This window comes from Equus caballus, chromosome 7 (genome assembly GCF_041296265.1).
Source record: "Equus caballus isolate H_3958 breed thoroughbred chromosome 7, TB-T2T, whole genome shotgun sequence".
NCBI classification, from domain to species: Eukaryota; Metazoa; Chordata; class Mammalia; order Perissodactyla; family Equidae; genus Equus; species Equus caballus.
In genome coordinates this window covers 84,778,546-84,806,429 of record NC_091690.1, presented here as the reverse complement: position 1 = coordinate 84,806,429, position 27,884 = coordinate 84,778,546, and the positions used below count along the sequence as shown (strand labels likewise).

The following is a 27,884-nucleotide window of genomic DNA, read 5'->3' as shown; positions in this document are numbered from 1 at the left end:
CCCAGCGTCCGCTGGGTCGGATCCCAGGTATGGACACGGCACTGCTCATCAAAGCCATGCTGTGGCAGGTATCCCACATATAAAGTAAAGGAAGATGGGCACAGATGTTAGCTCAGGGCCAGTCTTCCTCTGCAAAAAGAGGAGGATTGTCAATAGATGTTAGCTCAGGGCTGATCTTCCTCAAAAGAAAAAAAAAAAGCCATTTGTTTGTAAAAGGTGAACAAATAAATTTGAGTTCAATTTTAGTAGTATGCTTTCTGCCAATACATTAAAGAATGGATTATTAAACCAGAATCCATAGAACCCCAAGGATATATGAATGGGTCCTGAGAGTCTTATTACCCCCCAGAAATTACATGAAAAACTAAGTGTGATGAACATTTTTCTGAGGAGATAGCACAAAGCTCTGAGGAGATGCTAAGAGGTTCACGACCTCTGAGTAAGAATCTCTGCGTTATGGAATATATTTTAAGATTTATTTCTCAGTTAATACTTCAAAGTATTTAATACTCCAAAACAATAAGGTATAATGGTAAGAATTCTGTAAATTCAAGAAGGATTTCTCACGTGACTGTCATGCCAACATTTCTGGCAAAAATTCCAAAGACAAGAATGAGGTAAACTAGATATTTCAAAGTAGTCTTAAAATTGTCAAATGGTTATCAAACACACACACACACACACACACACACACACACACACACACACAGACATGCCACCATTTAAAATCTCAAAATGATTATACTTGAAAGCTGATGGCACACACAAACATTCTAGACAAAATGGATCTATTAATACATGTGGAACTAAGATATTCAGAAGCCTTTTTAAAGGAATGTGTCAAATAATTCACCATGGACACAAAGTGTCCTACTACAAAGTAGTGTGTCCCAATTTGAATACAGGAACTGCCTTTTTTCAAGTACTGATGTAAGAGCTACACTATGTCAATAACATCTTGTAGAGGTCTAAAAGATATAGAGAGATACAGATTTAGACAAAACTTTTTCTTTGAAGCTAAAGTTAGATTTTTCTAACTGCATGTTTTCTCCATGTGATCATCCTCATCTTACCCCCTAAATGTTTTCTCTCCTTGCCTAAATCCTACTTTCATTCAGAAATAATGTCATTTTCCACTTAGAATCTCTGTCGCCAATTCTGGCATAGGATCTCGCATTGCTACATTCTGTTTTATACATGTATATTCAATCTCCCCAGTTACATTATCCCCACCCTACCGATTATTATCCTAATTTCTCTCGCCCAGCACAGTATAAAAATACAAGTCTCAAAATATACTTATACGAACAAATTTCCATTTCACTTAGATTAGCATGTCTATTGTGACACTAACGCTGTATAGTGTTAAAAACAAAAATCCAAGCAGTAAATTCGAAGATCTAATTGACTTTACTCAACTATTCATGAATCAGGCAGCATCTTACCTAGCAAGCAGAGGCACTCCCAGAGGACTTACACAAAATGGAAGGTTTTTATAGGAGGGAGGGTGAGGCAAAGAAGCTATGAGAAAAGAAAAGGTTATTGTGAGCCAGACCTGCTGTTTGGGGGGAAGGGCCCAGAAAGGGTTTTATCATGCAGATTGCCTCTTCCTCCTCTGGAGAGGAAGCAGAGGGCCCAGAGGACCCACGTGACAGATTATCTCATTGGTACTGACCAGAAAATTCCAGACTGGTTGATTAAGATTACATTTCTGGGTAACTGCAATTAGGTTAGGTATGAAATCTAGGTTTGGTATCATGGGCTTCAGCACCAGTGACGCCATTTTGGGCCTGTGGTTTTCTCTTTAACAATGGTAATAATTGCTAAAAATGTCTAGGGATTTGCTTCAAAATAAAAAAAAAGGGGGGGGGGGAGCAGAAGTGGGTGGAGGTACAGATCAAACAAGATTGACCACAAGTTGATAACTGTTAAAGTTGGTTATACATATGTTATTGTATTTTTAAAGTTGGTGATATGTATATTATTGTATTTTTTATATTGGCAATTTCCTATAATACAGTTTAAAGAACTTTGCCTTTCCTTCTAGAACAGAGAGCTTCTTAAAGACAGACCCAGTAGTTTCCTTCTTTGTACATGTTCCCAGTAAAGAGCAGACAAATTTACTCAACACATTTCAATCTTTACACAGAACTACCTTTCAATGAAACTTCAACAGTTTTTTGATGGTATTTTATTTAAATGATTTATTAACTCAGATAAAGCATATATTTATTCATTCATTAACTATTTACTAGGTACCCACATTCTCAGATATTCTGTCTTGGTAAATGAGGATATCAAAAATAATTCATCTTCAGGGCCAGCCCAGTGGCACAGCAGTTAAGTTCGCACGTTCTGCTTCTCGGCAACCTGGGGTTCGCTGGTTCAGATCCTGGATGCAGACACGGCACTGCTTGGCAAAAGCCATGCTGTGGTAGGCGTCCCACATATAAAGTAGAGGAAGATGGACATGGATGTTAGCTCAGGGCCAGTCTTCCTCAGCAAAAAGAGGATTGGCAGCAGTTAGCTCAGGGCTAATCTTCCTCAAAAAAAAAAAATCTTATCTAATTAATTAAGAATCTGACAGTACCCTCAAGAATTCATGAAAAAAAGGGTAGGAAGAGAAGACAGGGAGACAAGAAAAAAATAGTAAAAAGCAATAAATACAGTTATTGATTTTTCTTCTTCTTCTTCTCCCCAAAGCCCCCCCAGAATATAGTTGTATATTCTAGTTGTGAATGCCTCTGGTTGTGCTATGTGGGACGCCACCTCAGCATGGGCTGATGAGCAGTGCCATGTCTGTACCCAGGATCTGAACCAGCAAAACCCTGGGCCACCGAAGCAGAGCACGCAAACTTAACAACTCAACCATGGGGCCAGCCCCTTAGCAAAGGAATCTAAGACATCCACGTTTTTAATTAGAAACAGGGCATATAGTTTGTTCAAGCTAGACAGGCCTAAAGGTCCCCTCCCTACTTCATTCTACAGATGAGGAAACTAAAGCTCAGAGAGAAGTGACTTGCCTCCAGCCACACATCAAGTTGAAGCAAAACCAAAATTAAAACTCAGATCTGATGATTAACAGTGCCCTGCAAATTTTCTACAGCAAACTATTTTCTTCTACACCATAATATTCACTAGCTAAAGTGAATGGCTATTTTGTTATCAATATATACTTCAATTCTGTATTATACTATACTAAAAAAAGGAAGTAACAGGCTAAGTAAACGGGGGAGATGGAAGAAAATGCACACAGCAAACTGCTCAGTTACACGTGAAGACTACATGCACATACCACACTTTCTCAGTTCTAAGACACGTGACTGTAAGACAGTACCATTTCATAAACATTTTAAAATAGACCGTAAAATACATCTTCATTTCAAAAATTACTAAAATGGAAAACAGACACCTCTAAACGTAATATAGTGTATCCTATAAGACCCACAAAAACCCTATCATTTAAGAGCCAGAGTCACAAGGCACCACACACACAGTCAGAGTCTTATCTTCTATGGTAACAAAGAGTTACTAAATATCTAAGGTTAGGTGGCATTTTTTTTTTTAAAGACTTTATTGTTCCTTTTTCTCCCCAAGCCCCCCAGGTACATAGTTGTATATTTTTAGTTGTGGGTCCTTCTAGTTATGGCATGTGGGACCCTGCCTCAGCATGGCTTGACGAGTGGTGCCATGTCCACACCCAGGATCCAAACTGGCGAAACCCTGGGCTGCCAAAGCGGAGCACTCGAACTTAATCACTCGGCCACAGGGCCAGCCCGGGCATTTTTTTCAATTGTAGGTAATAATAAAAACAAGTCCTTCTTGCCATTTGTCTCACATGCATGAGTTTTGGAGTTAGACAAAGCAAGGGCTGAATCTCAGTTCCGCCACTTAGCTCCCTCAGCTCTGGAAAGTTACTAAGCTTCATTGTCTGAGCCTCAGTCTCTTCATCTGTAAAATGGGATATCTACCTTAGAGAACTGTATGGAAATTTTTATTTTTTCATTTTTTATTTTTTTTGGTGAGGAAGATTGGCCCTGAGCTAACATCTGTTGCCAATCTTCCTCTATTTTATATGTGGGATACTGGCACAGCATGGCTTGATGAGCAGTATGCAGGTCTGCACCTAGGATCCAAATGCATGAAACCCTGGGCCAGCGAGCGCACGAGCTTAACTACCACGGCACGGGGCCAGCCCCTATATAGAAATTAAACGTGATCATTTATTTAAGGAACATAGTACAGTGCCTAGATGAAACATTAAGTTTCTTCTCACAATCCCTATGGACCAAATGAAATTAAACTAAACACTAAGTCCCACTCTTGACCCACAAGATTCCTCTGTCTCCATTTTAGAGATTGGAATAAATCTAAAATGCTTCTAGGGCAAATCCTACTAGTTTGCTTTGAAATAATTATTTGATAAGAAAAGCTTCTTGAAATTTGTCTCTTTTCTTCTTCAAATTGGGAACAGAAAACAATGAGGAATGTTAAGTGTTTAAGTTAAGTATTAGTTACATGTAAATTCAGGACTTTCATATCATCTTAACCCTTTACAAACCTAACGAAGAGAGGAACTATAGAACTAATGTGTGGGAAGAGGAAAGGATGGAAGGCCAAAAGACAGTTAAAATGACTCAATTGTATGAGTGGGCTTTTTTTTTTTTATTGAATTCATTTATTACACTCTAAGAAAATAACGTTCAGGAGAGCCAAAACCATATCTCCTCGATTCAGGGTGCTTTAGTAGCCTGACCCCTCAGATTAAGCAAATACCATTTTTCAGGATATACAGTCACGATGCTTCCGCCAGTAACAACCCAGTCATTTCCAAGATGGGTATGTGCCCTTCAAAGTGGCTGATCTACAGTAGGTACTGAAATAAGACTGCCTTTTCTCCTACCTCAAACATAGTACAGACTAGCCCACCCACACTATAAACTCATTTCAGTTGAGTGATTTTTCTCCACTAACTATAAAAATAATGTTTGTGTTTTTAAACTTGGGAAAATACAAAAAGTACAAGCATTTTTAAACCAACCATGATCTTATCAGCCCAAAATCAAAATATTACAAGGGGACATTCCTACATCTTTCCTAAGAATTTGACCATAACTGTGATCATACCAAAATTTAAATTTATATAGAGCACTTGCCACTAAACATGATTAAATACCAGCCTATATCTTAATATCTTCATTCTGGCTTTCTTGAGACTAAATTTACATTACTTTTTTCCTTACTCAACTCAGGAGTTCTTCTCAATCTTTGTTCTCTCAGCTACATATTTTGCTGCTGACCACTTCCTCTTTCTTAAAACTCTATCTGAAGTTTCCCTAAACAGTATATTTCTCAGTGTCTACAAAAGTCTCTCCAATTAATCTTTTTCTCTTTCTTCACTGGCTCTCTTCTGTTAACTCTTGATAATCTAAAAAAATGACTCAATACTTGAATAAAACAAAAAAATAATAAAATAAAACAACAGGATACTATAAAATAGGAACATTCAAATAACAAAAAAGAACTCTTGAAAACTAAAAATGTGCACCAGAAATTTAAAAAAAAAAAAAAAGGCTCAGGCCTAATCTTTGGACTGGCTTGTCAACTTTAAATCTCTAGCACTCAACAAAAGTGCCAGGCATGAAGCAGATGCTCAATTAACATTTACTAATTGGCTTTGCCAATTTTGACCTGCTACTCACTAGATGGGTGACCCTGGGCAAATTAAATCTTTCTGAATCTCAGTTCCCTATCTATAAAATAGGGACAATGAAAAAGGAAGATGATGCTTAGAAAGCTCAAAACAGTGTCTCACACTAAGTTGCACCCAATAAATTTTGCTATTATTAACAACATAATCTAATGCAGAACTCAAAAAATGTTGATGATTATCATATATGGTTGAACACCAAATCTACCTCTCAATAACCCAACTTAAAAACTTTCACCATATTCTCTTATCATAACTATCAAAAAATATTTTTGTGCTTCCCTTTACTACCTATCTCCTATCCATCACCAACTATTCTAATTCTTCTCTCCTAGCCACCATGTGGAACCATCGTTTATCAACTAAGCTACAGTAACAGGTTTAGTTGATTTCTACACCGTTAAATCTTGATTTGAATCTTCAATCCTCCCTAAAAACCATTTTTAATTTGTCACTCTTGCCCACAGTTGCCAATAGCATGTCCAAACTACTGGAACCTCATCCTCATGTTTTCCAGTAACCCATATCCTAACTCCTAGCTCAAAAAATGGCTCAAAACTCACCTCTTCCAGGAAACCTTCCCTGATTAACTCCACACCACTCAGATTACTTCTCTGTTCCCAGTCGCCTCAGCATCTCAGCACTGAGGTATTCTGTTATACTAAGGGTAAAATGTGATCAGTGAATAGCATTACCAAGAAATTACTTCCACAAAATCATTTCTATGTCCTAAAGAATGAGCCATTCGATACAATGCTTTATTGATCTAGTTAATAAGCAAACATCCTATACAATAAATGCCCTCTTTGGTTTCTGTCCTTGACACTATACTGTCTTATGTTTGTCGAGAAGTGTTTAACTCTTCACAACCCATTCACCCTACCTTCAAGCAGAAAGTACACCTCACTGTCTATACTTCCTCCCATTTAAAGCCACTGGAAATGCAGCAGGCGGTCACTTTTTCCCCTATTCCTTCTTCTCTGGCCCCAAGCTCTACCCACACCCCATAAATAAAAATTCCAAAAAGGCAACAGCAGTGATACACACATACTATGTCTTTCTCTAAGTGAAAAGAATTTTGAACCTATTTAGCTACAAAACTCTTCCTAAGGCTGAAAAATTTCTCAACAAGCATGATACACAATCAAACTCTACCACATCAAAATAGTTGATCCTATAAGATTGTACTTATATGCTAATTCTCACTTGTGTTACTATAAGAAATCTCGCGTCATTTTTAAGCTACACTACACATGCCCAACAAGATAGCTGAGAAACTTCCCCGTAGGGCACATTTTCTGTATCTTCCAACGTTATCTTTAAGCCAACGCATTCCACTTTGTTTAATATAAAACATTAAGTGATTCCTCACTGCCATCCAATCCAAATCAAACAATCCTTGTGTCATTACTTCTGAGAGGGTGAGTTTGCTGCTGAGGCAAAACAATGAGACGAACTATGGGGGCGGGGGTGGGGCGGGGAGACACACGACCATCAGTCTCAGCAGTGAGAGTTAACCAGTCTGAGTGTTTGGGCCCTGGATCAGGAGCGAATGAGCCAATGAACCTGCCTGACTAGCTCCTACCTGAGACATTCGGCTCTCCCGTGCCTGCCCAAACGAACAGCTGTTCTTGCTCAATTACTCATAAAAGGTCCATACCCTTGAGCTATCATAGCTCAACCTACGCCGTTTGTTCTCCGTAGACTTTATCCTAACTGGCCACCTAACGCCTTCTAATCAGCCTCCATCCAGACGGCACCTAAAAACCTTCCCCTCTCACCTGCCGTTTGCAGTAGGTGCCCCTCACTTCGGATCCACGTGTCCCCATTTGCGCAGAGATCATAACCTTCAAAACCCAAGCCTGTCCTCCCTCCACTCCCACTGACCCCCACCCCGCCAATGCCTACTTCCAAGAAGCCAACCCCACTCCCGGACTCCGCACTTTCTCTCCGGGCACGCTTTTCTGAGCATCATCCTTTTCCCATCAGTAATTTCCTACCCCAGACCCAGAATCCTGCAATCGCAGGCCCCCTTGGCGGCCACCCTCGGGCACACGAGCCTGCTCCTCCGTTACCTACCCCGCCCAACCTTCGCCACCTCGAAGCGGCCTCGCCACCCCAGGCGGCGCCCCCGGGCTCCGCGGCTGCAAACCAGGCTCCTCCCTGCAGCCCCACTCGCGGTGCCGGCCCTGCCGAGGGCGGCGGCCCGGCCAGGGGCGCAGAGACCAACCGGGCTGAGGTGGGCGCCCCGGCTCGGGCGGCCGAGGGTGGGGGCGGGGAAGGGGCGCCCGAGGTCGCCCCCGCCTGGGCCTGCCCCGCCGCCCGGGCTCCCGCGCTGGCCCCCGGGCCAGGCGAGGAGGGGCCTGCGGTCCGGCCTCTCTACCCGGCGTCCCCGCCTCTCACCTAGACGCAGAGGCTCGGGCCTCGCTTTCCCCCTGGCCGTCCACGATGGCTCCGCCGCCGCCGCGCTCTCCTCACTCGCTCTTCCACCGCCCCCGACCGGCTAATGAAGAGCGGACGAACAGTGGCACGCCCATTGGCTGCCACCCGCACTCGCGTCAGCCGGCCCCGACCCGGACCTCGCGATGTCACTGGCTGGCGCGGCGCTTCTTTTCCACGTCCGGCCCTGATTGGCTGTCTCGTGCCCCCTCACCGGGAGGACCGCTCACCCTCCTCCCGGCTTCAGCACCCCCGCCCCCAACCCGGTCTCCAGCCGGGCCGGAGGGGGGCGGGAGCAGGCGCGGGTGGGATGCGAACCGCCAATGGGAGCCCCGAGAGACGCCCGGGAGGTGGGCGCTGCGGCCGGCCGGCCGGCCCGCCGAGGGAAGTGCAGCCAATGGGCGCGCGCCCCACATCCCGGGTTCAGGAGCGCCCCCACCCTGGCTGCTGACGTTCGGGCGGGTGGCGCCCAGGGCCACGCCCGGCTGTCGGTCGCGCCGGAGGGGCACCCGCTCGAAAGGTGGGAAGGATACGGCCAGGCCAGCGCGGGAGAGCCCGGGGCAGCCATTGTGGCGTGCTCCGTACCGCCTACGTGGGGCCCGGAGCGCCTTTTGGTGGGGCTGGTTCAGGTCAGTGAGCGCGGAGCCGCCGCTCCCTGGACCCCTGGAACCTCCGCGGGGTGCCCATTAGGGAGGGAACCGAGCCTGCGTGTGGTCTAGCCCCGCAGGACTGTTGGTCAAATCATTTCACTTTCTCCAGAAAAATTTCATGCGAAACTTACCAATGATGAGAGAACTTAGAATGATGGTTACCTCTGGGGGATGGAGGGACACAAGGGAACCTAATGGGAGCTGGAAAGGCTCTGTCTCTTGGTCCGGGTGGTAATTACAGAGGTGTGTACATACGTAAAAATTCATCGAGCTGTACACTTCATATTAGTGCACTCAACACACTTTGTATAATATCTCAATTTTTGAAATAATGAAAGGATTGTGAGAATAACTGTAATATTACCATAACCTTAGGCTCCCTGTGACTCCCACGGTATAAACAATCTCACTAGGATTTAACTATCATTCAAAAACTACAAACCATAGGAAGAAAAAAAAGATTGTGAGGGTTAAAAATGAGTGAAAGCTCCTGGCACAGTGAATAACACGGGCAGGTTGATGCTTGAAAGGTGACCTGAGATGGTGCAGAGTGCTTTTTCTTTGAGCATTTGGAGTTTGTTTCGGTGCCTGTCCCTCTTAGGAGCACAAAAGCACCCATGGCACTGCACCCAGTTGAAAACTACAAAGTTTGCTGAGCTGCGTACCTTGTGGCTAACCTAAATTCTGAGCCCAAGGGACTTTTAATTCGAATACCGTGGCTTCTTCCCTGGAGGAGCTCCTAATGCAGCAGTAAGTACAGTTGTTCCTGGAGAAGGGCGCAGTACACAAAGCCAACAGCTACTTACCCTCAGGGATGAGGCGTTCTACTGGATTAGGCAAAGTGTGTGGGCCTAGAACTTAGTACAGTAGGAGACTTATGAAATGCCAGGCTTAGGTGAAACACTCTTAAGAATGAGTCGGGGCGGGCCCATTGGTGCAGAGGTTAAGCGCACATGTTCCGCTTAGTCTGCCTGGGGTTTGCCGGTTCGGATCCCGGGTGCAGACATGGCACTGCTTGGCAAAAGGCATGCTGTGGTAGGCGTCCCATATATAAAGTAGAGGAAGATGGGCATGGATGTTAGCTCAGGGCCAGTCTTCCTCAGCAAAAAGAGGAGGATTGGCAGTAGTTAGCTCAGGGCTAATCTTCCTCAAAAAAGAAAAATGAGTCAGTAATATTCTCCCCAAAAGAAACATAAGAACTCTGGGCCAAATTCCAGCCTGTGAAAGGGCAGCAGCAAAACAGTTAAAGATTACAGGATTCATATTCACTCATTTATCCGTTAAGTTGTTCAGTTCAGATAAATGTCTTTGTTTAAAGTACTCGTCTCTGAAGTAGGCACACAAAGTTAGATAAGACAGTATCTTCCACAGAGCATAGGGTGTAACAGGGAGACAGACATAGACAGATAATTCCACTATAATGCAGGATGAGGATATACATATAAAGAGGATCTAACCCAGCCGGGGGTATTTAAGGCCATCTTCTGAGAAGACACAAACTAAGTTAACCACTGCTGAGGTTTATGAGCAAACCATATGCAATTAGGCACTATTTCTGGAGAATACTTTCATGACAAATTTTTAAATTTTCGTGCAAATATCTTGATTTTCTTAAATAGCTATATATAAATACAAAAACATAAATTAATACTTAGTTCTGAGGAAAACACATGAGGAAATTAAGTAATTGCTTAATGAGTACATTATGATTTTCAAAAATAACTTGAGGATTAAGAGCATAAAGTCATCTCATTTGATTCAAGTCAATGAGTATGCAGCATGTGTCTCCAGCAGAGAACCCACACTGTGCTTTCCGGAGGAGAACTTAAAACAACAGTTCACTCTCCGAGATGGTACTCTCCAAGATAAGGAGGACAGGTTGGGCATGCTGTATGGCTCAGAGTGCACTATCATTCTTAAGTGAATTCAAAGAATTCATATATCTACAAACAGTTAGTAATTAATAGTCTTCACAAAAGGCGTTGAAGGATTTTGCTGGGGGTCTAACCTATAAACTGTAGTAATACGGGAAAAGGTAATCATGCATTCAAGTGCTTTTCCTATCTTTCTTCCACAATAGCTCTGAAAATTCGGCTACCATATATTGGAATCAACTGCATTGTAATTTTATTCAAATATGAAACACCTGTATGTATTTTTATCCTTGCTATAGAAACATAGTTCTGTAAATGAAGGCAAGTTACACCAAGCCCAAAATGTGATATTATAGTTTACAACCTAAAGAGAGATACCATACATTACTAAGAAAATAGATAGGAATAAACACCAAAAATACATATGCTACACATAATGTAGTTATAGATATTTATGAATCCCTCAGAATTTCATAACTTCTTTAAAAACAGAAAACAAGGTTAAGCTTTAATTTTTTTATGCAAATAATACCTCTTCCTGCTCTGAGTAAACACTTTTCTTATAGCATGTATCAATTTCTAACTCATCTTACATATTTTTCTGTCAATGTCTTATTAAACACAGTTCTGGCGAGGTTCTTCACAGCAGTCTTATGTAAATATTCATCTATGTGTCTGAATTTCACAGAAGAGAAAATTGAGGCTTAATGAGCCAACTAACTGGCCCAAAGTCACATAGCTGTTGGGTGGCAGAAGTGGGATTGAAATCTATGTCAATTTGATGGCAAACTCCCTAATCATTCTGCTATGCCACATTTGCCTCTTCCAAAACAAGATCACGTCATTTTGCCTTGTCCTTATACACTCATGCACCTCATAATGATGTTTTGGTCAACAACAGACCACATATTCAACAGTGGTCCCATAAGATTGGTACCATATGGCCTAGGTGTGTGGTAGTATTGGTACCATATAGCCTAGGTGTGTGGTAGTATTGGTACCATATAGCCTAGGTGTGTGGTAGTACCATGTAGGTTTGTGTAAGTATTGTAGGAGAGGAAGAAATTTTCCTCTACTAAGTTCTTCTGGCTGGCCCAAGAATTAAATTGGCGTGAGACAGATTAACAGGAGAAAGACAAACAAAAGCTTAATAACATGTATACATGGGAGAAAACCAGGAAAACCAAGTAACTCACCGAAATGGCCAAAGCCATCACCTTAAATACTGTCCTCAGCTAAAAACAAAAGAAGATGTTGGGGGTGGGGAGAGTCAGGGACTTCAAAGAGAAGGAAGGCAACTCACAGGTAGGTGAAAAGAAGCAAACATTGGAAAGCAAGTGTTTGGCCACACAGACATGGAAAAACACAGAGGGGAGCTCAACATACAGGCTTTTCTAGGTTCTTCCCTATCTGCCACCTAGTTCATGTGATGCTAAGGTGATAGCTCGCTCCCTGAGACAGGGTTTTTATCTGAATTCTTTTAGGCAGTTAAGGGGGAGGTAACAAGAAAAATTTTCTGAGTCTTTTGTTTCTTAAAAATAATCAGCCTAAAATTATCCTCATGTTAAAGAGACATTTTTTTGAGTGGCAGATTTTGTTCCCCTTCAGTACACTCCATGATGTTTGCACAATGATGAAATTGGCTAATGACACATTTCTCAGAACCTAATCCCATCATTAAGCAACACATGACTGTACATCTTTATATTCACTGCAATGAGTAGCTCAGAATCTTCCATATGTCCCTCATGGAACTCATGGAAATTAAAAATTGCTTGCATCATGCTTTATCTTTACACATTTCATGACAAGCGAGAGTGTGAATATTTAAAAGTAACTGTTTCAGGGGGGCTGGCCCAGTGGCACAGCGGTTACCTTCGCACATTCCGCTTTGGCAGCCTGGGGTTCGCTGGTTCGGATCCCGGGTGTGCACATGGCACTGCTTGGCAAGCCATGCTGTGGTAGGCATCCCACATATAAAGTAGAGGAAGATGGGCACAATGTTAGCTCAGGGCCAGTCTTCCTCAGCAAAAAGAGGATTGGCAGCAGTTAGCTCAGGGCTAATCTTCCTCAAAAGAAAAAAAGTAACTATTTCACATTAAAAATATTTATGTTGATGAAACTAAAGGGAGCATAACTTTCTTTGTAGAAGTTGTGATGGAGAACCCATCACAACTATGTAGAAGGCAACAGTAGTGCTCATTTTCATAGCGTAGAAAAGAGTTTCAGACAACTTTTCTCAAGAGAGCCAAATTTTAGAGAAGGCAGTTATTCTCTGCAATTCAGTTGGTAATCTCTGCTTTGCCCTATACTCAATTACGACATCCAGAATTGGTCTGCTTTAAACATATTTTTAAAGCCTTTTATTAAATAAACAAAATAAAGGGGCCAGCCCCGTGGCATAGTGATTAAGTTCGTGTGCTCTGCTTTGGCAGCCTAGGGTTCACAGGTTCACATCCTGGTTGTGGAACTAGCACACTGGTCAAGCCATGCTGTGGACGCATCCCACATAAAATAGAAGAAGATTGGCCCAGATGTTAGCTCAGGGCCAATCTTCCTCACCATAAAAAAAATCTGCCCAGTTTCTAACATTTCCACTGATACATCAGTTGCCAGTCTGAGCAAGTATGGACACACAGGTCCATGTGCCTTCATTTCCTCATCTCTAAAAGGAGGGTGAAGCTTAATGCCCAGCATCTGTTCTGAGTGTTTCAGAGATCTGTGAAACAAGTTCAGTTTTTGTCTGGAGGTGAATCATCTCACCCTGAGTTATTAAACAGCCTTAATCGAGGTGGGACAAAGATGGAGCTGCTATGTCCTTGGCTCTTCTAAATCATTCCCTGTGTCCTGACTCTTGACTTTCCCATTCTTGAAGGGTGACAGAATATGCCACCCCAAAATATGCCACTTTGGTATAAGGACTATTTTGAGCTAAAGGCACTTTAAAAACGGTAGATGCAAGAGGGCATTCTGACCTCTTCTTCCTGAAAACCGGAGGTAAGAGCTCCGGTGTGAAAGATGCTCTCCCTATACGAGAAGAAAAGAAACCTTCTTCACTGGGGAATCAAAGCCAAGAAAATCCTGTATAAATAGGATTGTTAAAATAATTCTTATCTTCCCTTAGCTTCCCCATATGGTTTAGTTACTTTCCCACAATTGCCTGTCTTTGTTCAACCTATTGTAAAGGCCTATAGGCTTTGCCATTTCTTTGAGTCTTTTGTTATGAGAGCTCCTGTATCATGTAAAACATGTAAATTTGTATACTTTCCTCCGGTTCATCTGTCTTATATCAGTTTAATTCTCAGGCCCAGCTGAAAAACCCTGAGAAGATGGAGGTAAAATTTTGCCTCCACATTTTCAACTGTCTCTGGTGTTACCTAGCTCACAGGTGTTGGGAGGAAGAGGAACAGTATTTGTAGCATTTCTGTAAATATCATCTGTTGTCTATTTTCTAAGCATCATTCTGAAAAGAAGAAACCACCTTGCTAGCCAGTTTCTTTCCACATCTGCTGAGAAGGTCGTTTGGCCGTTCTCTGGTGGATGGCATTGTCAGTGTTTGAACCGCATTTCTTGGTGGTAATAACTCAGTAGAACCCTGAGACCTGGAGATTATTCTTTTCTTTTTCCTGCCTCCTTTTCTTCTTTTTCTTTTTTCGGGATTTACTCCTTTTGTACATGAGTCAGAACAGAGCTGCTGCAGATGCCCAGAAATGAGAATCACTTGTTCCTCCTCTGGGTTCCAACATCACAGCATGTCCCAGGTGCGAGCCACAGACTCTGACTCTCCTATTTCTGGCTCTTTGGATGGTGCTTTTTGAGAACTGTGACTGAAGTCTCTAAGATCAGTACCAGCACACCCTTGAGCTTCTAGGGAAACACCTCCTCCCAGAAATATTTGCAAACAAACGCCCGGGACTGGAGAACCTCAGGCAGCGAACCATACCTCCATGTAAAAACATTGCCAGTATGTACAAAGGTGCGACTGTAAGAAAATAAAACTTTGACTCAGTCCCTAGTCACTTATTCTCCAGAGCAGAGAACATGCATGGATTACAGTTTCTCCACAAAAAAAAAGCGCCATTTAATCACTCTATTATGATTATGGATTAGAGCAGCCAATTGCAGGTTTTTCCTAATGAATTCGGCAGTGGTTGGCTTGAGAAGAATGGAGCATAGTGATGAGAGTCCGGACTCTAGAACTGAAATCCTGCCTGTGGAATCCCAGCACCACGACTTATTCTCTGTGTGACTCTGGACAAGTTATTTACCTTCCGTGCCTCAGTTTCTCAGGGGGTAAAAGGAAATAACAATAGCAGCACCTACCTCCTAGGGGTGCTATGAAGCTGAATGAGTTATTATTTTAAAGCACTTACCACAGTTTCTGGCACATTGTAAGCCCTATCTAAAGGCTTACCTTTAAGATTATTAATTCTTAAGGAAAAGAAAATAGAGTGAAAGACTTCCCAGAACCTATAATACTGCCTATCTTCTACTTTTTAAAGATATACTAATACGCCAAACACTATAGATATTATTTCCAAACCGCACAACAAGGTAGGTATTACTGTCTTCGTTTTACAGACAAGGAAGTGGAAGATTAGAGAATCTAATTAAATTGCCTAAGAGCACATAACTGAGTAGTGGAGTTGTGAATTCTAACCTGGATGTGTCTAATTCCAAAGTATGTGCCCTTCCACTGCACAACATTGTTCCCTAAAACTTATTCTTCCTCTACATTTATTTATATCCACACTATTTTATTTTTTTTACTTATTTATTTATTTATTTTCTTTTTTGAGGAAGATTAGCCCTGAGCTAACTGCTGCCAAGCCTCCTCTTTTTGCTGAGGAAGACTGGCCCTGAGCTAACATCCATGCCCATCTTCCTCTGCTTTATATATGGGATGCCTACCACAGCATGGCTTGCCAAGCGGTGCCATGTCTGCACCCGGGATCCGAACCGGCGAACCCAGGGCCGCCAAAAAGCAGTAAGTGCGAACCTAACCACTGCACCACCAGGCTGGCCTCTATCCACACTATTTTAAAACTGGTTTTAGGAGTCACTGTGCCCATCCCCTCTCTCCTTTCACAAAGAGATCATAAGAAGTTAAGTGGCTTTCCCAAGACTACCTAAGTACTTAATGACTGTTAAGTAGCCTTTGAATGCCAACCAACCATTTGGTGATAAGGAAAAGAATACACAGTTATATATATGACTTATCACAGTGCCTTTCACATGGTAAGCAATCAACACTAGCTATTCGTTCATTTAACATTCATTTATTACAAATCAGGCACCTGGGAATACAAAAATGAGCAAGATATGATTCCTTTTGCAGCTCACACTAGCTGTCCAGTATGGTAGCCGCTAACCACATGTGGCTGTTAAGCACTTGAAATGTGACCAGTCCAGATTCGCATGTACTATAAGTACAAAAACCACACAGGATTTTGAAGACTTAGTACAAAAAAAAAAGATAAAATACCGTATTAACAAGTTTTCTGTTAGTTACATGTTGAAATGACAATACTTGGGATATCTTGGGTTAAATAAAAATATTATTGAAATTCTTTCCCTCTGTTTCTTTTTAGTTTTTTTAGTGTAGCTACTAGAAAAGTTAAAATTACATGTGGTTTGTATTTCTGTTGCACAGTATTGGTCAAGATGGCAAAAAAGATGAACACAATAAAATATAAGTGCTATGAGAAGAGTCAAAAGAATGTTCTGTGGGAACACTGAGGATCAGCTGCCTAGAGGAGTCAAGAAAAGTTTCACAGACGAGGTAATAGTTGAATCCCAAAGGATGAGCAAGGTATTGTCAGATGACTGTTTTCCAGCTAGAAGATGAGCATGTAGAATGTCACATAAACAGGAGAGAGTAACCAACAAGTTGAAATGTGATAAAGAGCTTGACTTTCCTCGAGTTTGGGATAGAGGGCAGGAGTGCTTGATGAGACACAGTAAGAGATGAAGTTGGAAAAAGAGGTTAAAGAAAGATTATGAAAAGCCTCGCATGACATGTACTATTGAAGTTTTTTATGAAAGAAGACTCATGTTAATTTAATTGAGCTTTAGAAAGATAACTCTAGGGGCTGGTCCTATGGCATAGTGGTTAAGTTCAACATGCTCTGCTTCACCAGCCCACATTCACAGGTCAGATCCCGGGCGGGGACCTATGCCACTTGTCAGCCATGCTGTGGTGGCATCCCACATACAAAACAGGAAGATTGGCACAGATGTTAGCTCAGGGACAATCTTCCTCAAGAAAAACAAAAAAGGAAGATTGGCAACAGATGTAGCTCAAGGCGAATCTTCTTCAGCAACAACAACAACGAAAAGATAACTCTGGTGGCCATATGGAGATTGGATGGGAGGTAGGAAAAAAACTTGGGACAGGAGAATGGGGAACAAAAATAGGAGATTTAGATGGCCATAATTTGGGCAATGGTATTGGGAAGTCAGAGGAGGACAGGGCCATAAAAGATAGTAGGACTGACAAGACTTGATACCTTATGTCTGGGAAGCAAAGAAAAGAGAGGGATCAAGAGAGACACCAGTTGTAATTGTACATGATTATGTAGTGACAGTTCCTTCTGTTTATTCAACAAATATTTATTGAAGGCCTACTTTTGTGCCAGGTAAAAGGTAATAGTGCTTAATGGACCCCTGTGACAATGTCTTAACATTATGACATATTATGATTATGTTTAAAACATTTACTAGGGATCAGAAAAGAATAAATAGTTAAATCCATATTTAATTATTGACCCACTAATGAAACTTTTATTTTACTTCTGTGGAATTATATCTTATTTTCTGGGAGCTTAAAGCTCAGTGCTAAGGTGAGAGGAGGAGTTCCTCATCAAATGAGAGAGCCACTTAGAGCAGGAATCCGATCCCTGAGGGGAGAGGTCAGCCCACAACTGACAGGTATAAAGTCTGATAATATGAAGTTTAGGAAAGGATATGAAGAAACAGGAACTCCTTCATCAACTGCTTGTAAATTAGTAAATTGCATCTTGAAAAGCAATTTGGTAGTTTGTATTAACATTCAAAATGTGCACTTCATAGAACTCAGCGACTGGATTTCTGTATCCCTGAAAGTGCTCCACAAAGCGAGCGTCCAGTGCCCCAGGCATGTGTGGAAAGAAAATAGAAGAGCTTCCGATTACATGTATTTTTAAAAATATATATTTATACAGAAATGAAAAGGAAATTGAGCTTTACTAAAATTTAGTCTAAGGATTGAAGCAGGCACCTTCCTCCAGTCTGTGTATCAGATATCACATGCATGCTGACAACTCCCAAATTTAAACATCCAGGCTTACCTTCTCCCCTGAACTTTGCCCACCAAGTATCTTCGCTCGGAAATATATGATTACGTTGAAAATACGGAAAGACTGGGAAGTTAGTAGGTAATTTATTAATAAAACAGATGAACCAAGAGAGCAGTATATCAATATTATTAAAGTTTATTGAGGTAAATGACAGAATTCCATCTTGAAGTGCTAGAAGCAAATCCTCCCTCATTACCATCCCCCTCGAGGTGCCATTCTCTTCCCTCTGACAGCCTTTCCCCTGGGCACTGGCACTGGTGCAAGAACAGCCTGGGGTGTGGGATTGCTGGGGAGCAAGGAAGACAGGCCTTAGGGCTAAGGAACTGGCCAAAGTCTAAACTATGAGGCAAGAGATTAGTGTAACAAAGAACCGAACAGAAAGTTCTATGGAAAAGGGAGAGGCAGTATATCAGGAAGTGCCAGAATTATGGTCACAAGATGTATTGGGATGGAGTCTGCCCTTTCTCGCTCCTTCTCCTCTTCATAAAATCTCAGCTTTGGAAATTCCCAGTCCAGTCACCCTTTCTTGACCAAAGGGAAGTATAAAAGTTAGGAGGGGATGAAGGACATGGTGTGGAATAATACCATGGCAACAGCAGACGGGGCTTTTTCTTCCCTTTCTTGCTTGCTATCCCTCTCACCTTTCCCACCATGGGCACAGTACAGAAATAGGGACCAGAATGGAAGGGGAAACTGAGTCGAGGCCCTGAGACTGACAAGGATCAGCTCCCAGAGAGGAGAACAAGGTGGGGTTAACTGCTCATCCACAGTGTAGAGGGAAGGAAATTTCCTGCTCTACCCAATCCTGGGGGAGGAATACACAGAAGTCACGCATTTCTAAGTCCAGGCTTGTCTGTAGTAACAGGACAAAAATTCTGTCAGTCAAAAATTACCCCATCCGTTTCTTTAAAGTCAAGTGTTTATTTACTGTAGTAATCAGAAAAAAAATTATGTGTAATAAAATTTGAAAAATGAAGAGGTAAGAAATATTGAGCACCCTGAGTTCTCATTCTGGCTTCACGTACAAAGATGCTCTGCCTGCCTTTGCTCGACTCGCCAACACGTTGTAGTTTTCAAGGGTTTGGTGAAATCTGAGTGGGAAGGAAACTCTCAGGTACCACAGTTAAACTAAAAATTATTGGTAACCAGCTAGAGCCATAGTGGCCAGAAGAACTTGAAGTTCAAGGCAAAGTTTTAGAAACAGTAAAAAGTGAGAAGGGGGAAGGACCTAATGCTTGATATACAGGTGATACGAATATTTCTTCATCTCTGAAAAGAAAAGTGGCAATTCAGGTTACACAGGCCTTCAGCTGTAGAATGATAAGGAAAAGCACAAGGAAAGAACACAGATTAAAGAAAAATTAGTTATATAGGAGAGAGAAAATCAACTTATTTTCTTTCAACATGGTAGGAAGCTGGTAAAGGCTGGATTCCAGTCATTTTTTATCGGTGTAGTGCCCTAATTTTTCCAGAATACAGCCACAACTTCTACTTAAAAACATCAAGGGGGCTGAAGGAATCTCACTTTTGAAACTGGTACTGATGTTACTCAGGAAAGTGGAAGGGATGCCAAGGTATCCAAAATAGCAAGTATGGTGTTACTGGCAGTGTTGCTGGGAGAGCTGGCTGCCAGGAGGCCTAAGGGACTGCAGCAACAACATAGATAAAGGGCTGGGTGTGGGAGTGTGCAGGAGTTAGGAAGGGAACCCATCAGATTGCAGGGCCTGAATTTGAGACTTGCTAGACAAGAAAGCAGACTTTGGACCCTAGAATGAGCAGGTTCTCAGTGAGAGATTAATAGCAAAATTTTCTGAGGTTGGTGCAATTGGCCCGAGTACCAGTTGATTGATTTATAATCAGGAGATATATTTCTATAGTGACAGGATGCTCATGTGCCCTCTTCAACGCAGGCCTCCCAGGACCACAGCCTCCTGTAGGCCGCATCAGCAGTCCAAAAGTTGTTGGGTAATCAGGGAATTCCAGCCAAAGGAGACAGACCTGAGGCATATTTCAGCCAGCTAAGGCCTGAGGAAATATTCCTGACCCGCAGAAGAACACTTTTCTTGTACTAGACACTCTGTCAGAATTTGCTTTTCCTGAGCCTGCTTCTTTTGGAATAATGTTAAAGATTTTATTTTTCCTTTTTCTCCCCAAAGCCTCCCAGTATATAGTTGTGTATTTTTAGTTGTGGGTCCTTCTAGTTGTGGCATGTGGGATGCCGCCTCAGCATGGCTTGATGAGCAGTGCCATGTCCGTGCCCAGGATTTGAACTGGCGAAACCCTGGGCTGCCGAAGCAGAGTGCGCGATCTTAATCACTCGGCCAAGGGGCCGGCCCCTGGAATAAGTTTAGATTTACTAAAAAGTTGCAGAGGTAGTATCGAGAGTTCCTATACACCCTTCACCCAGCTTCCCCTAATGTTAACATCTTACACAAGCATGGTACAGTTGTCAAAAGTAAGAAATTAACATTGGTATTATACCATTAACTGTGGCCTTTTATTCAGATTTTACCAGTTTTCCGCTAATGTCCTTTGTCTATGCAAGTATTTGACCCAGTATCCCACATTGCATTTAGTCATCACAATTCCTTAATCCCCTCCAGTCTTTGACAGTTTCTCAGTCTTTCCTTGGTTTTCATGACTTTGACAGTTTTGAGGAGTACTGGTCAGATATTTTGTAGAATGTCCTTCAGTTTGGGCTTTTCTCACGATTACACCAGAGTTACGAGTTTTGGGGGAAATTACCACAAAGGTGAAGTGCCTTTTCCTCACATATTATCAGGGGGCATATGGTATTAACACGATTTATCAGTGATGATGTTGACCTTACCCACTTGGTTAAGGTAGGGCCTGCCAGTATTCTCCACCGTAACGTTACTATTTTTCTTTCCCATACTCTGTTCTTTGGAAGCAAATCACTAAGTCCAGCCTACACTCAAGAAGAAGGGAATTAAGCTCTATTTCGCGGAGGGGGAAGTGTCCACAAATATTGTTCTGAATTCTGTAAGGGAAATTTGTTTTTTCTCCCTCACTTACCTATTTACTTATATATTCAATTGTTTATTTATATCAGTATGGGCTTGTGGATATTTACTTTATTCTTTGGGTTATAATTGAATACTATCGTTATTTTGTTGCTCAAATTGTTTCAGCTTTGGCCAGATTTTTCTGGCTTTGAGAACTCTTCCAGGTTACCTCCTGTGTCCTTTTATTGGAGAACTGTATTTAGAAACCAAGATTTGAGTCTTGGATGTGCTCATCGCTACTGAGGTACCACTCCTAGGCCCACTCAGTGAACAGAGCGAGCCGATCTGTTTGTGTGTGTGCACATAGATATTTACATTAACATGTAAACGCATGTGTTCATATTCATCTCTGTGTCTATCTGCATATATATTAAAATACACTTTAGTTCATCCAGAGATCCCCAACTATAGCACAGCACTGCAGGATTCAGTCAAGCCTTCTCTCCTTGATTAATTTTTAACTTTATTCTCTGCCAGTGAGAAATCTGGCTCATATCATCTACAGCTTATTTATTTATTCTACCCTGGTATACATGTAAAGCAGTTTCAGAAATGCTAACTCATGCCAATTAGAATCTAGTGCTTATATATGATTCTTTTTGTCTTTAGCCTTAAAGTATCCAGTCAAAACATAGTTCTCCAAAGTTACTTAGGTTAGCACCTGTTTTCCCCACTTCCTTCAGTGAAATTATATCATACATTTGTAATACAATTAGATTCATTCGTCACTGTCCACACACCATCCTGGGATCCTTGCACATCCTGGTTGATATTTTTAAAATTTTCATGCAGAAAAGTTCACTATTTGTGATGCATAATTCTATGGGGTTTGACAAATGCATGTGTCATCTATATACAACTGTAATGTCCTTAACAGAAATTCCCCTGTGCAGCCCTTTATAGTCTGAACTGTTTTAAAATACTAGTTTCCTCTATTAATTGATTCATTCGCTTTAACCACACAGCTGTTCTGAGGGCCTAGGAGACACTTTGCTGGCTTCTCATGTGTGCTGAGTTGGTAAGTTTAGGATTCAGAGGGCAGCATTCTTTCTCATTTCTAAGATTTTGAAAGCCTTCTCACTGTTGCTTACTCCACTGCCATGTATTAACTAAATAGCTTGCCCATAAAATTATAATAAGCAAAAACTTGCTTCTGAAAACTCATTTTGGACTGAACTGTGGGACTGTTCCATCTTCCTTGTAATATCATATCAGAGTAAGATGTGAAAAACCTTGTTGGAAAGCAGAGATGCATATTTAATCTGTTATTTACAGTTGGTGAGGACTTTCTATTTGTGTGATGAGCAGTCTGTAAGGGTGCTGCTTTTTTAGACATCAGAATTAGGCCTTCAAGTGTCAAAAATGGTTCACTCAGTTTCGATGTCTATCTGTAGTGGCTCCTTGACCTTTCTTGGCCAGTCTCAGACCCTTCTAGATTCTGAGAACATGGTGAAAGCTGTGGACCTTTCCTCCAGAAAAATGCATCCACTCAAAATGCTGTATATAATCAGAGAAGTTTCATGAACCCTCTCCCCAGACCTGAAGATGGGTGACCCTCCAGAGGTCCATGGATACCAGGTTATGAATCTTGATCTAAACACTAAGACAAGTTGATGAACATAACAAAGGATTTGTCGATAATTAATGAATGTATTGTACTATAGAGTTAAATGTACATACGTGCATTGTGATGGTTAATTTTATGTGTCGACTTAGCTAGGCTATTGGTGCCCAGTTGTTTGGTGAACCACCAGTCTAGGTATTCTGTTTAAGGGTGTTTTTCACATGTGATTAGCATTTAAATCAGTAGACTTTGAGTAAAGCAGGTTACCCTCCATAATGTGTGTGGGCCTCGTTCAATCAGTTCAAGCCTTAAGAGCAAAAACTGAAGTTTCCTGAAGAAGAAGGAATTCTCCTCAAGGCTGCAGCATAGAAACCCTACCTGAGTTTCTAGCCTGCTGCTCTACAGGACTCTCAAGACTGCAACGTCGACTCTTACCTGAATTGCCAGCCTACCCTACAGATTTCAGACTTATCAGCCCCCCTCAATTGCATAAGACAATTGCTAAAAAAATATATACACACTAACACACACTCACATATGTAAAATCTTCTGTTGGTTCTGTTTTTCTGGAGAACGCTGAGTAATACATATTTCAAACTGTAGCAAATACACAGTGGATTCCTGTAGAAATGTCCAGTTCCCTTCTCCCTATGAAAGATGATGACAGCTCTTACTTAGTGTTTAGCCAGGTATAGCCTGCGTTTTGATTCACATTTGATTCCCCTTATCTTTGCATTTTCCAAGTCCTCTAGATGGGCTGTTGCTGTGTCTCATGCTGTTCTTGTTCTCTGTCTGTCTGCACTTGGATATTCTATTGCTGCTGTAACAATTACCGCAAACTTAGCGGCTTAAAACAGCACAAGTTTATCTTACACTTCTGGAGGTCAAGTCTAAGATGAGTGTCAGCAGGGTTATAGATTCCTTCTGGAGGCTCCAGGAGAGAATCCATTTCCTTGCCTTTTCTGGTTTCGAGAGGCCACTGGCATTCCTTGGCTAATGGTCCCTTCTTCACACCACTTCAAGTTTTTCTTCTATTGTCACATTTCTTATTCTGACTCTGACCTTCCTGCCTCCCTTTTATAAGAACCTTTGTGATTACACTGGGCCTACCAGGATAATCCAAAAATAATCTCCCCATCTCATGACAACTTAACTTAATCATATCGTTAAAAGCCTTTTGGGCCAGCCCAGTGGCGCAGCAGTTAAGTTCACACGTTCTGCTTTTTGGCGCCCCGGGTTCGCCAGTTCGGATCCCAGGTGCGGAAGTGGCACTGCTTGGCAAAAGCCATGCTGTGGCAGGCGTCCCACATATAAAGTAGAGGAAGATGTGCACGGATGTTAGCTCAGGGCCAGTCTTCCTCAGCAAAAAGAGGAGGATTGGCAGATGTTAGCTCAGGGCTAATCTTCCTCCAAACAACAACAACAACAAAAAAAACCCTTTTGCATATAAGGTAAACTTCACAGACTCCAGGGATCAGGACGTAGGTATCTTTGAGGACTCCTTGTTCTATATACCACAGATGTCCTTTTTTCTAACGTATCCTCTGTTTTACTTAGCCCTTATTTTTATTCATAGAGTTATTTACAAAGTTCACTTTTAGGACTGTTTTGATTATTTTATCCTCCATAGGTTTATTCTTCAAATACTCTGCACAAGTATTTTTCACTTGTTAAACCCCAAATGCTTTTCTCTTTTTCTGATTGCATGATTCTGAAGCATTTCTCTCTATATACCTGAGAGCTCTACATCTCTCTGAGTTCTGTTTTGTCCTTTCTATGGCAAAGGAAAGACTTTTTAACAATCCTTTTGGTAAGATAAATAAATTGTTGATTAGTATTCTAGCCAAAACTAGGTTTCCTCCCACTAGATGATGGTGTATAGATAGGGAGTGCATATGCTCAACTGCTGTTCCCCACTTCACCCTTGCCAGATGGAACTCCAATTTTGGTTTGTAGTTGGACTACTAAAAATGCTTCCAGATATTCTCAAATGTCCCCTGGAGGATAAAATCACCTTCAGTTGAGAATCGCTGTCTTAGACCAATCAGAACAACCCAATTCTCCTTTATCACTGACTTATTTAGGAAAGGACATATGATGCAATTCTGGCAAATGAAAGGAGAAGTCTGTTTAGGAGTTGAGGGTCGAAGGAAGAGGGTTCTGAGGAAGAATTTCCTTTCTGAAGAAAAGAGCTAAAGAATGATGAGGCCCTTTTAGTTCCTTCCCCTTTCTTGCTACCTGGGATGCTGGTGTGTATGGACTTGAATCTTGGCGCCGTGGCAGCCATCTTGTGATTTTGAGGTATGGCATAGCAGAAAGATGGGGAGAGCCTAGATCCTTCATGGTATAGTTAAACTGAGAAACCAACCTTGGAACTGACTACCTCTAGATACTAGATATGTGAGATAATAGAATGTGTTTATTGTTGAAAACATTGTTAGCTAGAGATTCTGTTATTTGTGGCCAGAAGCATCATAACTGATAGGATTAAAACAGGATAGAAATAGGGACCCACATTAAACATTCTCCCCCTTCCTTAAAAATACTCAAATGCTGAAAACTTAGAGCAGTGTGGGATGTTTAAGAAGAAACATCTGTAACTATTTAAATACTATGCATAGTCACTACTAAGCAACAGAATAAAAATGTTCGTGAGTACTTTTCACCTAAGGAAAATTTAATAAGAATATTCATTCAATAAAGCAAGAGCTTGAAGATAGATAAAACAACAACAGGAGATGAAAAAGGAAATTACAGAGTTAAGAAAACAATTTAAGGACTTAAATAACACCAACTGTCATCTAACAAATTACTATGAAATAGCAAGAAACAGAACGGACACAACTGAAATGCGATTTCTGACACAAAAGAAAGCCTGTCTAATCATTGCAATGGCAGAGGAGAAGAAAATAAAAGTCAAGGCAATTAATGAGAAGTTAGTCATTGCAGAGGACAAACATTATCCAACATAAAATTAATTATTATCCCTAAAAGAGTGAGCCTAAAAAATGCAGCAGAAAAAAAATACATTAAACTGAATCTGCAAATGAAAGGGCCCATCTTGTTCCAGAAGAAAGTGATATGAAATGATTGACCTGAGATGAAACACGTCAAATTAAATTGAATTTCAAGGATTAAAGAATATTATTCAGGCATCCACACAGAAAAAGAAGGTTATCCGTAAGAGAGGAAATTGGATTATCCTCCACTCTTCCACAGCAATATCCAATGCCAGAAGATAACAGCAATATCTAGAAAGTTAAAATGTGAGACAGGAATATTACACAGCCAAGTAGTGTGCATATAAGGAAGCATATTTACATTCCTAAGCTGAAAGGAGCTCAGGAATCACATTACGCAGGAGTCCTAGAATAAAACTGCTATCAATAAAATCCATACATCCATGAGATTTAAGTATAGAGAAGGTAAAGTAAAAGGATTAGTGGTAAACAAGGAAAACATTTAAATATGGAATTAAATAGCTGTGATAGAGAGCACACCGTCTGAAATGGTGTTCACCAAATATTTCTGATGATTATTTCTGAGTGATAGGATTTTGATTATTTTTTTACTTTCTTATTAATATGTTGCAGTGTTGCTTGAATGCTTTTCAAAGAATATGCTGTATTTCTCTTTTCACAAACACAATGATCATTAGTCTAAAAATAAATTTGTGATATAGCTTAAATAAATAGCTTATCTCTAGAAATTTTAGAAGAGTTTAAACTTTATCTGGGAGAAAACTTCTTGGCTTGATTTTTGTCTTTTAAATATTTAGTATCTTGTTCGTAAGAGTCTATCTTTGTATATAATATTTTGTATTCTTATAACCCAGAAGGATAGAATTATCCAGCACAAAGCAGTCTTTCATTTTCTTGACCTTAGTTGCGTTACTAAAGGCCTTCCCAAATTCTTCAAAAAAGTAGAAGAGGAGGGAACATTTCCCAACTCATTCTATGAGGCCAGTATTACCCTAATACCAAAACCAAAGACATCACAAGGCAAAAAACAAAACAAAACTACAAACCAACATCCCTCATGAATATAGTCACAAAAATCCTCAGCAAAATAATAGCTACATATTTGTGTATTTGCAAACCAAATCCAGCAGCAAATAAAAAGGATTTTACACTGTAACCAAGTGGAACTTATGCCAAGAATGCAAGGTTGGTTAAACATACAAAAATCAATGTAATATACCACATTAATAGGATAAAGTTTAAAAACCATATGATCATCTCAATATTTCTGATAAAAACATTCAACGGACTAAGAATAGAAGGAAACTTCCTCAACTGATAAAGGGCATCTCTGAAAAACCACAGCTAACATCATATTTAGTGGTGAAAGATTTAAAGCTTTCCCTTAAGATCAAAACAAGGATGTTTGTTCTTGCCACTTCTATTCAACATTGTGCTGCAGACTATAGTTAGGGTATTTAGGCAAAAAAATAGAAATAAAAGGCATCCACATTATCTAATTAAAAAAAAAAAGACATCCAGATTGGAAAGGAAGAAGTAAAAGCCACTTCTACTTGTATATGACATAATCTTATATATTGAAAATCCTAAGGACTCCACTAAAACCACACAACTAAGAAAAGAATTAATTTACCAAAGTTGCAGAATACTATATCAAAACAAAATATCAATTGTACTTCTGTACACCAGCAAAGAACAGTCAAAAGAAAATTGAGAACAATTCCATTTTCAAAAGCATCAAAGAAATAAAATACTTATAAATAATTTTTTTTTGGAAAGAATCCAAATTTTTTTCTTCTCCCCAAAGCCTGATTGCATGGTTGTATATCCTAGTCGTAAGTTCTTCTATGTGAGCTGCCCCCACGGCATGGCAACTGACAGACAGGTGGTGTGGTTCCACAACCAGGAAGCGAACCCAGGGCACCAAAGTAGTGAGAGTGCCAAACCTTAACCACTAGACCATCAGGGCTGGCTCAAGAAATAAATTTTTTTAATTATTAAAAATTTCGAAAGAAATTAAAGAAGACCTAAATAAATGCAAAGACGTGTTCGTAGATTGGAAAACTTAATATTGTTAAGATGGCAATACTCTCCAAGTTGACCTACAGATTCAGTGCAATCCCTATAAAAACTCCAGCAGCTTTTCTTTTGCAGAAATTGACAAGTTGATCCTAAAATTCACCTGGAATAGCAAAGGACCCAGAATAGCAAAAACAGCCTTGAAAAGTTGGAGGACACAGAATTCTTGATTTCAAAACTAACTACAAAGCTACAGCAACCCAGAGAGTGTGGCACCAACATAA

General features: G+C 40.9%; 1 protein-coding gene and 1 long non-coding RNA gene across 7 annotated transcripts in view; one reads left to right on the top strand and one right to left on the bottom strand.

Annotated features, from left to right (window-relative positions):
• FAR1 (fatty acyl-CoA reductase 1) overlaps positions 1-8,706 on the bottom strand; it is a 76,682-nt gene extending 67,976 nt beyond the window's left edge. For 3 of the 6 annotated variants that reach the window (XR_011441137.1, XR_011441138.1, XM_023646074.2), the window contains exon 1: positions 8,114-8,691. The gene's annotated coding sequence lies outside the window, so the exon portion shown is untranslated. Of the gene's footprint in view, positions 1-8,113 lie in introns of all 6 variants that reach the window. The other 3 variants (XM_023646076.2, XM_070274807.1, XM_023646075.2) reach the window with 3 other exon arrangements.
• LOC111774365 (uncharacterized) overlaps positions 8,592-27,884 on the top strand; it is a 60,924-nt gene continuing 41,631 nt past the window's right edge. Inside the window, exons 1-2 of the long non-coding RNA XR_002809345.2 lie at positions 8,592-8,778; positions 16,327-16,455. This is a non-coding gene — a long non-coding RNA (uncharacterized lncRNA). The remainder of the gene's footprint in view (positions 8,779-16,326; positions 16,456-27,884) is intronic.